This window comes from Pseudopodoces humilis, chromosome 2 (assembly GCF_049639895.1).
Source record: "Pseudopodoces humilis isolate 2021_Gansu_Grassland_sample_001 chromosome 2, ASM4963989v1, whole genome shotgun sequence".
Taxonomy (NCBI): Eukaryota; Metazoa; Chordata; class Aves; order Passeriformes; family Paridae; genus Pseudopodoces; species Pseudopodoces humilis.
Window position 1 is genome coordinate 49,933,645 of NC_142201.1, and position 13,181 is coordinate 49,946,825.

The following is a 13,181-nucleotide window of genomic DNA, read 5'->3' on the forward strand; positions in this document are numbered from 1 at the left end:
AAAAAGAGATATATGCAAAGTAAATCACAGGTTTTAAAAATGCTCCTGACCATATACATAAAATGATGAACTCCTAGTTGACTGTTTTCATTCATTAGTGAGATCTTGGGATTTATTATACTTGATAAAACCATTAAAACTTTGGTTCAGTTTTAAATAATGGTCAAAATACACATATTGGAAATTACTCTGGAAGAAATAAATAATACAGAATTCACTGTGTCACTTTGCAATTCCACGTTGTTGCCTGCATTACTGAATGTTGACAACCATTCTAGTACCTCACCTCACAAGGATAAGAAGTGTCAGAGCATCAGAGAAGGGTAGGAAGGGTTACCGCTGACATCCAGCAACATCACGCACTCACAAAATTGCACTGTGTGGCCTATTGACTACTCCAGTCATTTTTGCTTAGGGATGCCTTTCAAGTGCTGATACTTTCATCACTGTTTCCTGACTGTATGTTCCTGTTTTCATTTTACCACACACAAAAAAATCCAGCACTCTTGAATTTTCCACACTTTGCACATGACTGGCTGCAAACGTGACACTACATCTGTTCTGGTTCACACATTGTTTACAATTCTGGGAAGAATGCTTTGTTCCAAAAGGAGTTAAATCTTCATGAAGATACGTGTCTTTCAGCCAACAGTGCAATGAAATACACTAATTTAATTATTAGTTATATTTATTGACTCTCAGCAACAAATTTGCATCTTCCACCTCAACACAAAACAAAGAGCAATGCCTTCCTGTACGCAGCCTCAGACCTTCAACCACTCTGAGCTTCAATGATCTGTACTGTACTGAGCTGACACACTGGCAACATGCATGAACAGAGGCAATCCACACTTCTCTGTATCCACTTCCTATATTTGGTGGAGAAGTCTGTAGCTCTCTACTCAATCAACTGGGTGCTTTCAGAGCATGCTTCTCAAACCCAGTCATGAGCAGTAACTTCAGAAAGAAATTTTATCCTTTGTTTTGGAAATTTGAAGTAGGTTACATGAGCGTGATCTGTTTTGCATTGGCAAGGTTATGATGGGTCAGTTTTCTTTTAACCTTACTACACTCTTGATCTCACTAGTAACTCCTTCACCACAGCACCATTCAGAGTTTCTTTGTCATATTTGCTTTTACTTGGCCAGGTAGTAACTCTGCTTTCTTGGCTACTATTTCAGTACAAGTGAGTGTGCATGTGTGTACAGAGTCATGTAACACAATGTGCTGAAATACATTCCTTCATCTGCCTAGATGGTCTCTGAGGGAAAACAAAAAAAACAAAAACAAAACCACCCTATGCTTTAATACTACTATTATGGAAAAAACCCCACAGGAGTGGAATGTGGGTCTGCAGGATTTTTCTCTGTTGAGAAATTTTAGCAAACTTGATATAATGAAAGAGCTTCTAGTCTCACAGAAAAATGAGGGTTGGGAATCAAAGAGAAATTACAGATTCAGCCAATGAAAAAAATCTCACATGTAAGAATCATCTAGAATGAGACATAATTCCTTTATGTCTCTCTGCCATTAGGTTGACCAGTCAATGATGCCTGAAGTTTGCTAAAGCTGTGACATATTCGTGACCAAAAAATTACTTCTAGAGTAAAGGAGAAGAGGGAATACTCAGGGAGGGACTTGAACTCTCTTTTGTAAGGTTTGAAAGGTTTTTTATTCACAGGAGCTTGTTTTTCAAGTAGTGGATAATGTTATAATAACGTGTCAAAATATGCATACCAGAGAAGAAACAGAAAGATTTAATGGTAAAATCATGTAGTCTGGATTCTTAAAATACAGCAACCTACTGGTTTTTGAATGGTGGAAGTATAAACTGCCCACCTACAAAACCTGAGATGTACAGCAGTACTCCTTTAAAAGGTAATTGAACAATGAAGTACATTAGGAGACAATTAATTTTTACAATTACCTGTTCAAGAAGTGGCAAATCAGTATTAAACTTGTTAATAAGAAAGAGTGCCAAGCAAGTAAATAAAATCTATATATCTTACAAAGACAGTCCCACCAAAATGATACAAAATGAACTCTAATTTTAATTTTGTAAACCAGATTATCTCAGCCTAAAGCTTTGTGGGTTATATTTTAGAAATGATTTTCAAGTTTAAAAATGGAAAAAAATCCCTGGAAGTTGTGAAATCACCCTGAGTCCACAGTTGGGTCAGTTCCAGATCTAAGATCTTTAAAGCAATTAGAATATACTCTCATATTTGTACAAATGTCTGTGCTTTGGTTCAGTGCCAAATTTGCAAAGAAACCTAAATGGTACAGACGTTTCCTCCCTAACCTGTCCTCTTGCAAACCTCCTACTTCCAGCCCCAACATGTCCCCTAATGTTCCTGACCTTCTCCCTCTCTGTCCCAGCACCAGTTCCAGATGTCTCTTGAATTCCTATTCTGTTTTCATTCTTTATTCCTAGGACATCTGTTTTTCTTATCTATGTCTATATCCTATTCAGCCTCCATTCCTATCTTATAGCCCTACTCTCTGCATTCTGGATTTCTCTCTACTTCTCCTATCACCCTTGTAGTTTGGCATCCTTCCTCAAATCCTACCCATCCTTACATCTTGTAATTTGGGGTTCAAATCCCTTGTTTAAGATTGTTTAACTTTCTCACTGTCTGCAACTGAGTCTGCCTATTAATGCCTCCTCACTTCCAAAAGAGCCCCAACCTAAGCATAAAAGTACACAAATATTCCTTACTCTCCCTTGTGCCAACTGGAGTCACAGAAGGAGTAACAGTGGTCTAGATAGACCTCAATTAAATTCAGTCTGTCACAGACTGCACAAATCCTGTCCATACATGCAGCAAACTGCCAGACTCCAGTTCAAATATGGGTATTCAATGGATCATGTTTCCACTGGTTTTCTTTTTGATCCTTGGTACTAAAAACTGGTTGGTTTATTTCTGAGCAATCAAAAATTTTCCATTAATTGTGTTCACATGTTACTCACTAAATAACTAAAAATGTAGGAACTCAGAACCTTAGTTTTCAAATGCTTTCAATGTTCAGCTTTTGCAGCACACAGTTTAAGTCTGATTAATCATATATCTGGCTAGTTTCACAAAATGAAAGTCTGTTTTACTGTTTACTAGAAAATGCGTAAGAAATCTGACATTCATTTAAAATACATATTTTATGACGTTTTTATTCCAACTTTATAGGCATTTTCAGTTTTTTGTGGTATTTATTACTTCATTCATGTCTATCAATTACATTATTTCTAATCTGGTCTAAAATAACAATGCACTTTGTAACAACAAATTTAAATGCCTCCAAAAACAACAACAAAGCTCTGAGTATAATGATTAAACACAAGATGAAGCATGTCATCTACTAATTGTTTAAGCAATTAAAAACTTGTTTGTTGGAATAATTTTCACTTAAAATTTGTTTTTCCCAAACAACATGCTGAGAATTTTTTTAGCACAATATTCCTGGTTCAGGTTGTAATTAAAAAAACAATCCAGAAACATATAGGTTAGACGCTAAAGGGTAGACTTGATTTAACATTCAAGTTCTTACCAGATGTTACATTTGCTTTGTATCAAGTAATTAAACATACAGTACTTTTGCATGTGGTTCAGAGAGAAAGCTTAGAAGCTTTGTTTAAAGCTGCTTGCTTCAAAGCAGATTTTTGTGTTTTGCAGCATTCTAAGCACTTATTTTTTATCGACCTCTGATCCTCATTCTGTCAAAAAAAACTTCCACATAATATTTTGCAGTTTGGAGGAAGTGCTAGCTCCAAACATCCACACTCAGCAAGATAAACACTTGGTTTATGCTCCTTGTAGCTTCGGAACACCTAAATCCAAAACCACTTATACAATTAATACGAGTTCTTCAGAATGTAGACCCATATATTCTTTCTACCCTAACTAGAATGCCCAGTGTACATTAAACTACAAGAATTAACAATATGAAAGATGTGTCTGCCTTAAATGTATCTGCTGAAATATGCTCGCTGACAGGGACAGAAATCCATCTTTGTTTCTCTGTCTCTGGACTATGCAATTGTGCTTTATTTGACTCTGACTCTGTGAAACATAAGATTCCCTCCTGCACCAAGACACAGCTTGAAGACTACTGGGTAGAGACTGCTTCTGCCAAGCCTGTGCTTGGGAGTCATACTTCAGTCATGAGAATTTCCTAATAAAACTTCACTAGGAAGTTTTTTCTCAATCCTGAAGCAATGAAGAGCACCAAATCCAAACTTTCACTTACTGTAAGTGTATTCTTTATTTTGGGCAACTGTAAAAAAAGAAGAGCAACACCTCAGTGCGTGCTTAGTTTGCTCACTTATCGAAACTGTTATTACTTAGTTTAAGTAATCAGCATATTTCAATAAATTTTGTTGTTTCAATAAAATAAACACAAAAGATGTTCAAATAACTTAAATGAATTTTACTAGTATACAGACATTTATTAAGGATGTGACAGCATCCTTAGCAAAAAGAAAGAACCTGAAGAAATGAGTGAGCATATAATAAAGGATATGATATAACGTCACTTTTCCTCCTCCTCAAAACCTGTTTTTAGATACATGGATAGGAGAAAAGGGTCACCTCAGTATTTTTTAGGAGTGTAATGGTAGTTGCTTTTCTCTTTGCCTATACAAATTAGTCAAGATGTATGACCTTGTGTTCTCATTTATGTTTCTGGGGATAAAAAAAATATAGAACCATGAAATACACGGCTGGCCCAAGAATACCTACCAGATCAAGTATTTCAGGAGATGTAGGCATGGAGATACCTAGTTTGGGCATCCAAATGTAAATTACCACCTCACAAGATACCTTGAATGAAGCTTCAAAACAGCCCAAAGGTGAAGCCCAAAGAAAGATTAAAGATTCCTCTTTTTCAAATAGGAAGGCTATGAAATGAGTTATCTGAAGCCTAGTGAAAAGACACCAGAGGAAATAGCTTCATAAAAGTCTCCTAAGTTCAGGACAACAATCTAAAAGGGAAACATAGCCAAGCTAAAGGTCCAGACATCAGCACCTCAAGCAAAAATAAGTCAGAATAAGCTAAACACTTGTGTTGTTTCTGGCACAGCCTCAATACACTGCATAGTTATCTTCTGCATCTGTGTGCACTAGCACATAAAATGGCAAAAATCACAGATCTTGGAAGTATGAGGAACACGCTGAACTGCTGGACCATACATCTGGATAAGCAGCAAAATAAGCATGACTAAATTTCTCATTGCCTAATCAACATCTTTGCTCACTTCATTAAAAAAAAAATCACTTTGAAATGACAGACTGAAAAGGATCCCTGCAATGCAATATGGTTTTGTCTATTGAACATATTTTAATCTAACAGCAAAGAACCCAACGTACATTTATTAAAACCTCATTAAATCTTTAGTCATATTTTCTATGTATACTTTTCTCTATTTGATTTCTCATGGCATCCCAAACCATTAACTTTATTAAACAAATATTTTCATTTCATGGTTTACTTAATTCCTTGCAAAAAATGCCATGCTAACAAAGCTGAATTTTGTACTAAATCAACAAAAAAAAAATCAAGGAATAGTACAGAGACCTATCCCCCAATAATGTATATTGATTAATGAGGAAATAATTAATTGAAATTGTAACTGTTTTGAGGTTTTGATATGAGAAATATAAAACCAATCTGAATGAAGAAAAGTTTCCTGATATTTAACATTAAATAATGAAAGCATTGACTTTTAATATTTCTCTACACTAACTTGCAAGTTTCTAGCACACATTTGAAATTGTCTGACTTGGTAATTTTCTTCTGCTGTTCATAATAATCTTTTCTGGATACGGCACAATTTTGGTAATGATTCCACAATTTACCTCCTCAAACAAAGTATTAGCTTTTCCAGAGATTCTACTACTTTATTAAAATATTCTCTAATAGCAATAGTACTTGTGTTTCAGGAAAATAATTGTAATAAAATGGTAGTGTAGCAGATAAAATATACCTGAACAGATCTGATTTCAGGAGCTACAGAAATTGTTCATTACATTATCATTATTGCACTACAAACATTACAAATATTGTTTTTCAGTGCTCATGCAAATTAAGAGACTGGAGTCAACAGTTACGGAATGACTCTGAATCTGTTTTGTGAATTGTTTTTTCTTCTTGTATAAGACATACAAAAATTTGTCCCTTTAAACTCTCCCCTCCCACTAGAGAGGTTATATTTGATCAAATATACAGTTAAATCAATAAAAGTATTTTCTGGTATTTCTTGTGATTCCACATGTAGTGGTTATTACTTGCTAACCTAAAGGGCATTCGTTATTTCTGGACATATATGCTCCTCTGATTTAATAGGAATTTCATTAAGATACTTTTACATATATATATATATATAATTAAGGAAATATAATCACTGTATGATTTTTAATTCCAATAATGCAAAGAGCAAAAAAGTCAATGTGAAATGATTGGCAGAACAGTAGTTACATAAATGAAAAGAGCAGTAGCTAAATGTCTCTCTCATTTTAACAAATAAAATCTAAAGAGCATTACAACTACAGACAAGAAGAAGAAATGTTTGGAATGCCATATACCTCCTTAAAACAGTCAGAAATAAACATCCAAATATTTAAGTTCTTAATTCTGTAAATGTAACTTTTAGGAAATCAATAATATAAAAACTAAAATTCTGCTCTATACAGTGATAAAAAATGGATGATCAGCAATGGAAAAAATAAGAAAAGGAAGGGCTATCACTGAAGCTTCCTGGAAAAGGACAGGGAGGGAAATGAGAAGGTAGGGACAAATCTTTCGAGGCAAGGCTAACTAGGACACCATCAGACAAAACTACTACTAACTACTAACTACTACTAACTACTAACTACTGTGCCACCAGAGAGACTGCTTACTCCCCCCCTTCCATTTTCTCCACTGAGAGTCTGGCAGAATAGGTCAGAAGGTTAGGGTTCAAACTGCCATAATTTAGCAAAGGATTGGTATGTCCTTTATATCACACATAACAGGTTTGATTTCTTGATAAGGAGAGTTCAAGGTACAGGCATACCTTGTTATCTTTCAAGGACATGTTCCTAAAGTGCTACAGTTAGCAATGAGAGACAGCAAACTACCTTTTCCCCTAATAATGTAATGGAGGTCTTGGTGTTTGCAATCACTTATGAAAGGCCAGCATATTGCTGCATAATATTCCATTTATTCTGCAGCGAAATAATGCTTTAAAAATAAGATCTCAATGATACAAACACAAACCAATTATTAAATAATTGAGGCTGGATGGGATTTCAGGGGCTATTCTAGTCCAATATCCTGTTCAGAGCCAGGTCACCTATTAAGTCAGACCAGGTTTTTCAAAGTTTTAGCCCCTTGGGACTTGGAAACTCAAGGATGGGGACTGTTCACAGTAATGCTTGTAGTGAAAAAGATTTTCTTCAGACCAAGTCAGAATCTTCTGTTTCAAGTGACACTCTCTCATCCCTCTGCTGTGCCCTGCTGTGAAGGGCCTGACTCCATCTTCCCAGTGATCTGTTTGGAGGCACTATGGATACTGCTATTAGGAGCCCCAGAGACCAGGCTGAACACCACCCTCCAGCCCCTTCTCCTGAGGCAAGTGCTCCAGTCCTGACCATTCTGGTGGCTCTCTACATTTATTCCAGTTTATCACTATGTTGCCTGTATCGGATATTCCAAAACTGGACTTCTCTTGATGCCTTGACTCTTCTCCTGATAATACAGCCCAGGATTTTGTAAGAGTATACTGTTGGCTAATACTGAACTTGCTGTTTACAAAAGACATTTGTTTCCTTCAAAGACAAGAAGGATGATCCCACACAAGATAATCCTTATTAGCAACTGAATGCTACATAAAAACTATTAATATATTAAAATTCACATACCAAAGACTGCTATAAATGTACTTCCAGCAGTTGTTCTAAACTAAGTATGATACTAGAAAAATACATGGCTTTCCATCTGTTTTTCAGAATTTAAAGGAACTTCCATTAAGCTGCCTGCAGGCGATCAGGCATGCTTCAGTGCAACTGGGCAGCTCAGGGGAGCTTTTGTTAGAAGAGCAAAGGCTGGAAAGACACGATAATGGCAACAGCAGAGATGGTCATCAAAGGACACTAAAATGACTGACAGACAAGCAGTGGGTAGGGGAGCACAACTGGATCTGTCTTCTTTCAAATTTAAAATATGTAAAATATCCTTTCCCAAGCAGTCACAGTAATTGGAACCACATTACCATTAACAGGAAAACAAAGCAGACAGTGTGAAGACCTCTCTTCATAAGCATGACTTAAAAACCAAAAGAGCTCATCAACTGCATTTCAGCTCTAGAGACAACTATCAAATAATAAGGTGTTGTATACTCTCTGGTTTATTACAAGTCCTAAAGTGTAGATATTTTTGGGTGTCATTATCCAGAAATGAAACATATATTGGCTCTAAAACTTATTTTCCTGAACTGTACAAGTCTTTCAAAGACTTTCAATCAAATAAAGAGTCCTTGAAGGAACAATAAACATACAGACAACGGTATCAATAGCACAACAGAATATGGAAGATACTTGTACAGCCCAAAACAAAAGGAATATATATGTCACCTTATCCATGCTTATAAAAGCTCGTAAATGAATCCTGAACAGATACATCACCAAGCTGCTTATGACACTAATGAAACAATCTCATTTCTCTTCATCTGCAAACATGAAAAAGGTCAAGTGAATCTAAGCTTTCTATAAAGTAGCCTATCCCAATAAATTCTTCCGTTATCAAATTATCCTATATTACCTGCTGAGGCATGTGAGAACTGAAAATACTTAAAAAATGCAGTAACTACTGTGAAAAATAATCAGTTAACTCCAAGCTGTCTCCATTCTTGAGCATATTTGCTTTCACAGCATACTTTTCTGTATTTTATCAGTCATCTGACAAGTTTAACAAAATTTTTATAGAAAGACCCAACTTTGCCTTTACAACTTAAGTTATTAATTTGAGAAGAGCAGTATTGCAAAAAGCAGTTGAAAATAAGAAAACAAAATTCAGGTTTGAAAAGAAGAAAAGGAATTAATGAATTATCGGGATACTAACAGCCTTTGCAATGCAAGTTTGATACATACATTCTAAGAAAAGTCTTAGATGTGATAGAGCCATCAATTTTGTCCTGAGGCACAAAAGCAAAAAGCACTGAAATTAATTTATTTTAGTGCATATCATTCTCAGACTAATCAAATTTTCTGTTTCTCTGTTTCCTCTAATTATGTCCAGTTCTTCTCTCTTCCTACATATCTTTGTCTTAATTTTTCTATTTTCCTCTCATGTGCTCTGCTCTCTCTCTCTTTCAACAATTCCTTCTTTAGCTGAACTATCACAATCCCTGCAATAACCACACCTAAGAAGTACAATCTTCCTTCTTCTTGTAGGGGACTTGAAAACAGTGATTGTTTTTTTGGGTCTTTTCCCCAAATGGGGTTTGTGGACAAAGACACTCCTGATCTCCAAACATTCCCTGTCCCATCTGAGTAACGTATCCAAGTCAGCATATTCTTATTGTGGAAGAAAGAGAAAACTCCTATTATTCTGTGTGTCCAGTGCTTTTAACATTTCATTCCTGTCATATTCCGTTCTTTCTAGGAACCCTAGAATGTGGCTACATCTATTGTGCAAATAAGAAAGCAGCTGCAGATGCAATTCTTGTAGTCACTAAAGAGCAAATGGAAAGTTTCTTCTGACTCCTCAGTAAAGGAACCCATTCACTGAACAGTGCATTAAAACATGACTTTAACCCTTTGTATTCTTATGGTTTACAAGACTTCCACTGAATGAGGACCTAAATACTGATAGAAAAAGTTAATTTCCTTTCAAAACTGGAAGAATGAACTGTTGCACTTTAGTCTGGCCATTCTATTTACCAGTTCTGTATGAATATTTAGGTTATGACTGAAAAACAGTCTAGTTAACACTGCACTTCAGTTAACCTTATTTTGTGTGACCTGCAATACTTTTGCTTTGTTTATTACATGAAGGTTTTAGTAGGTGAAGGTGTTTAATATTTTTCCGAATTTATTTAATCTCTATTCCACTCTGAGCTCCATTCTTAGCATTTCATTCTTCTGCTGTTAAGTCTGAACCAGGTTAGAACCAGACTTTAGGCTTAATCTGAAACCCCTTAATAGGATAATACCTCGATTTGCCTTAATTCAAAATGGAGTCAATCTTTCAGAAAACAAGAAAATCTGCACTCTGTCAGCTGTTCTTGGAGATGCAGTGTTTACAGATACATGACACTAAAGCATGCTTGTCTTAGCAATACTAATAGGATAACACAGTCTAATACTTTGACTACTGTTATTATTATATTATTATTACTATATTAGTATTGGGCTGGAATTTGGCCCATATTTTCACCTCTTTCTAATCTCAGAATTCCTGGTAATCATAAATAGATATTCAAAGGCAAAAAATAAAGAGTGTACACTGCAAATGTGCATATAAAAATCACACGTTAAAGAACAGTTACAGGTAAATTGCTTCAGGACATCCAGAGTGTTAGTTATGCCAAGATGTATTACCCACAAAACACCATGAGTATGGGTTAGGAATCTTCAATAAAAACTGCAGAATTACCATCCTGAAAGCTACATAAAGCACAGGCATTTCATGAGTTAAAGCTCATTATTTGCAGTACAAACCTCAGGGGTCAACTTGTGCTGGGAACAATCACAGTGACACAAGCTCTACTACATTATGATTACAACTATTAGAGCTTTTTCATCCAGTGAAAAAGCTCTTGAGGCATTGAGGTTCCTTAGGATCACTCTGCCACGTGCTAAAAAGTATTTAAAGATTTGAAGTCTATTAGTATCAAATGAAAGCATGTCAGCTATAAAGCTGCAGAACTTCCCTGAAGAAGGATAAATGGAAAAAAATTATTCTTGCTGCCTAATAGAGTTAAAGGGCCAAACACTTCAAATTGCAATATGTAAGAGAGTAGTCACATTATTTCAAAAAATTTCAGTGACAACCATAAAGTAAATCAAGAATCTAATTTACTCAGACACACACATATTGAAAACAGTTCCTCATATCAGACCAGTGACTGTGCTGAGCAGGAAAACTGACTATCCAGCAGTACTCCTGATAGAGAGAACACTGCTAAGAACTTTGTTAGTTATATTTCCATTTGCTGAATCCCCATTGTTACAGGATGTTGGGGATTTACTGTACAGATGATTCTGGTTGGCAAAAGCAACATACGAAAAACATTCTGCAGCTTTCCCAGCTAGAAAGTTAAAAAAACCTTCTCAAATTCATCTCTGATTTGACAGAATTCGAAGAGAAAGAATTATACTTACTTCCTGTTGGTGTCTAATCTTGTGTTATCTCAAAGTTCTTTGAATACAGGTCTTAAATCATCAGTTTTAACTTCAGTTATTTTTCAGCTGGGAACAAACCATCCTAGTTACTGATTCACTCAACACTACTATCATATGATGAATTTGATCAGTTATTCCTAAGTGAGATCTCATTTTGCCTATTTTTAGCAAATGATATGAGAATGGTGTCACCACATCATTATTCATATAATGATTCTGAACTTACAGGCAGAGGACAGAATACATTTTATTTTTCTTAAGTTTTAGGGGTATGGATGTGTAAACTGTCCTCCAGAGTGAAGCTTAAGCCTAATATCAGCAGATTACTGGAATTAAGTCCTTAGATGAGGTAAAAGGTCTCTATCATGGGAGTGAAGGTTTTAGGAAGTTAAGATCAAAAATACTTTTACCCAACAAAGGATCTCCACCCAAACTTCCTGTTTTTGTCAAGGAGTTCACAGACTCTTTCAGATGAGAATATTTCTGGAATTTTTAATAACAGATTTTCTTGTTGATTTTTGGACCTTGCATGAAATGCTCCTCTTTAAAGCAAAGTAAACAAAAAATACTAGTGTCAAATTTGAGAATTACCATCAGTGAGAAAGCTACCAGTGGAGGTGACACCCTGGAGAAGTGAAGATAAATCAGAAATCACAGTATAGTGCCAGACCTTGTGCTCTGTTCTCTGTTGAAAAAGACTAAATATGATAATGTAGGAATATGGATTGTAGGTGACATGCATGAATATTGATAAAGATGGGAAACTGTCATTAGACTTGAGTGCATGAATGTTTAGATGTGGAGACAAATACCTAAGGGATACTAAAAAGATATTACTTCTAGATGAGTAGTGCTAAGATTTGAAATTCAATTTGCCACAGCAGGTTTTCTAACAGATGTCTGATCTTTCAACAAATGAAGGGCATTTTCCAAGACTGCATTCAATATGTAAGGTAAGGAGAACAGTAAATTAGTCTTCACTTAGCTTTGTGATCAAGTTAATAATGGTGTATGTGCAGACTAGTATAAAGCTAGATCAGATTAATGCAAAAATACAATAAACTGTATACACAGTCTTATATATAGCCAAAAATAATCACAGAGATTAGTTTGTTTGACCCACACAATGTAAATGACCCTTCTGAATTCTTCCTTGAATTATTGGTATTGGTACTATGGCGTATATTGGTAAGAGTAAAGAGTATCTGCTTTGAGAGAAACAGTATTTAGATACATGTCAAATTCTAACCAGGAATCATTGTGATGTGGCCTGTGGCCTAAATTGTTTAAACAATTTTCTTTGAACTTTCATGGGATAGTCTCCCTTTCAGAATAATAAAAAGTATCAAGCTAATTCAACTCTGCCTGTAATACCAACACTGGGAAGACCCAGAACATTTAGCATTTTATCCCATCTTAAAACTGCTTCTTCGAAATAGAAGAAAATGTTTATTGTGAATCTCTGTTCCCTAGCCACAGAACGTAACACAACTCAACAGAACTTGCTTGTTCATATAATCTTTTTCTGAAAGCAAATGAAGTATTGATTATTTGCCACTTACGATGACACACATCGTTATAAATTAATGAAGGAATAAAACTACTTCACAACTTACAGATATTCTTTCCACCTATTATAGCTATTTTTTATTTTTGGACAGTGACAAGAAGTACCTTTTCTGAATTGCTGGACTGTGAAGAATAACTTGTAGTTTTGTTAAGTTCATGACTGACAGAATTCAGAAGCTACTACTTCTATGTCATCATTAGGGGCTTTAAAAAATTTGAAACAATTATTTTTCTTAT

At 35.3% G+C, this 13,181-nt stretch overlaps 1 protein-coding gene across 5 annotated transcripts in view; it reads right to left on the minus strand.

The window, feature by feature from the left end:
- Window positions 1-13,181, minus strand: part of PIBF1 (progesterone immunomodulatory binding factor 1) — a 104,096-nt gene that overhangs the window by 43,076 nt on the left and 47,839 nt on the right. The gene's annotated exons all lie outside the window — the stretch shown is intronic.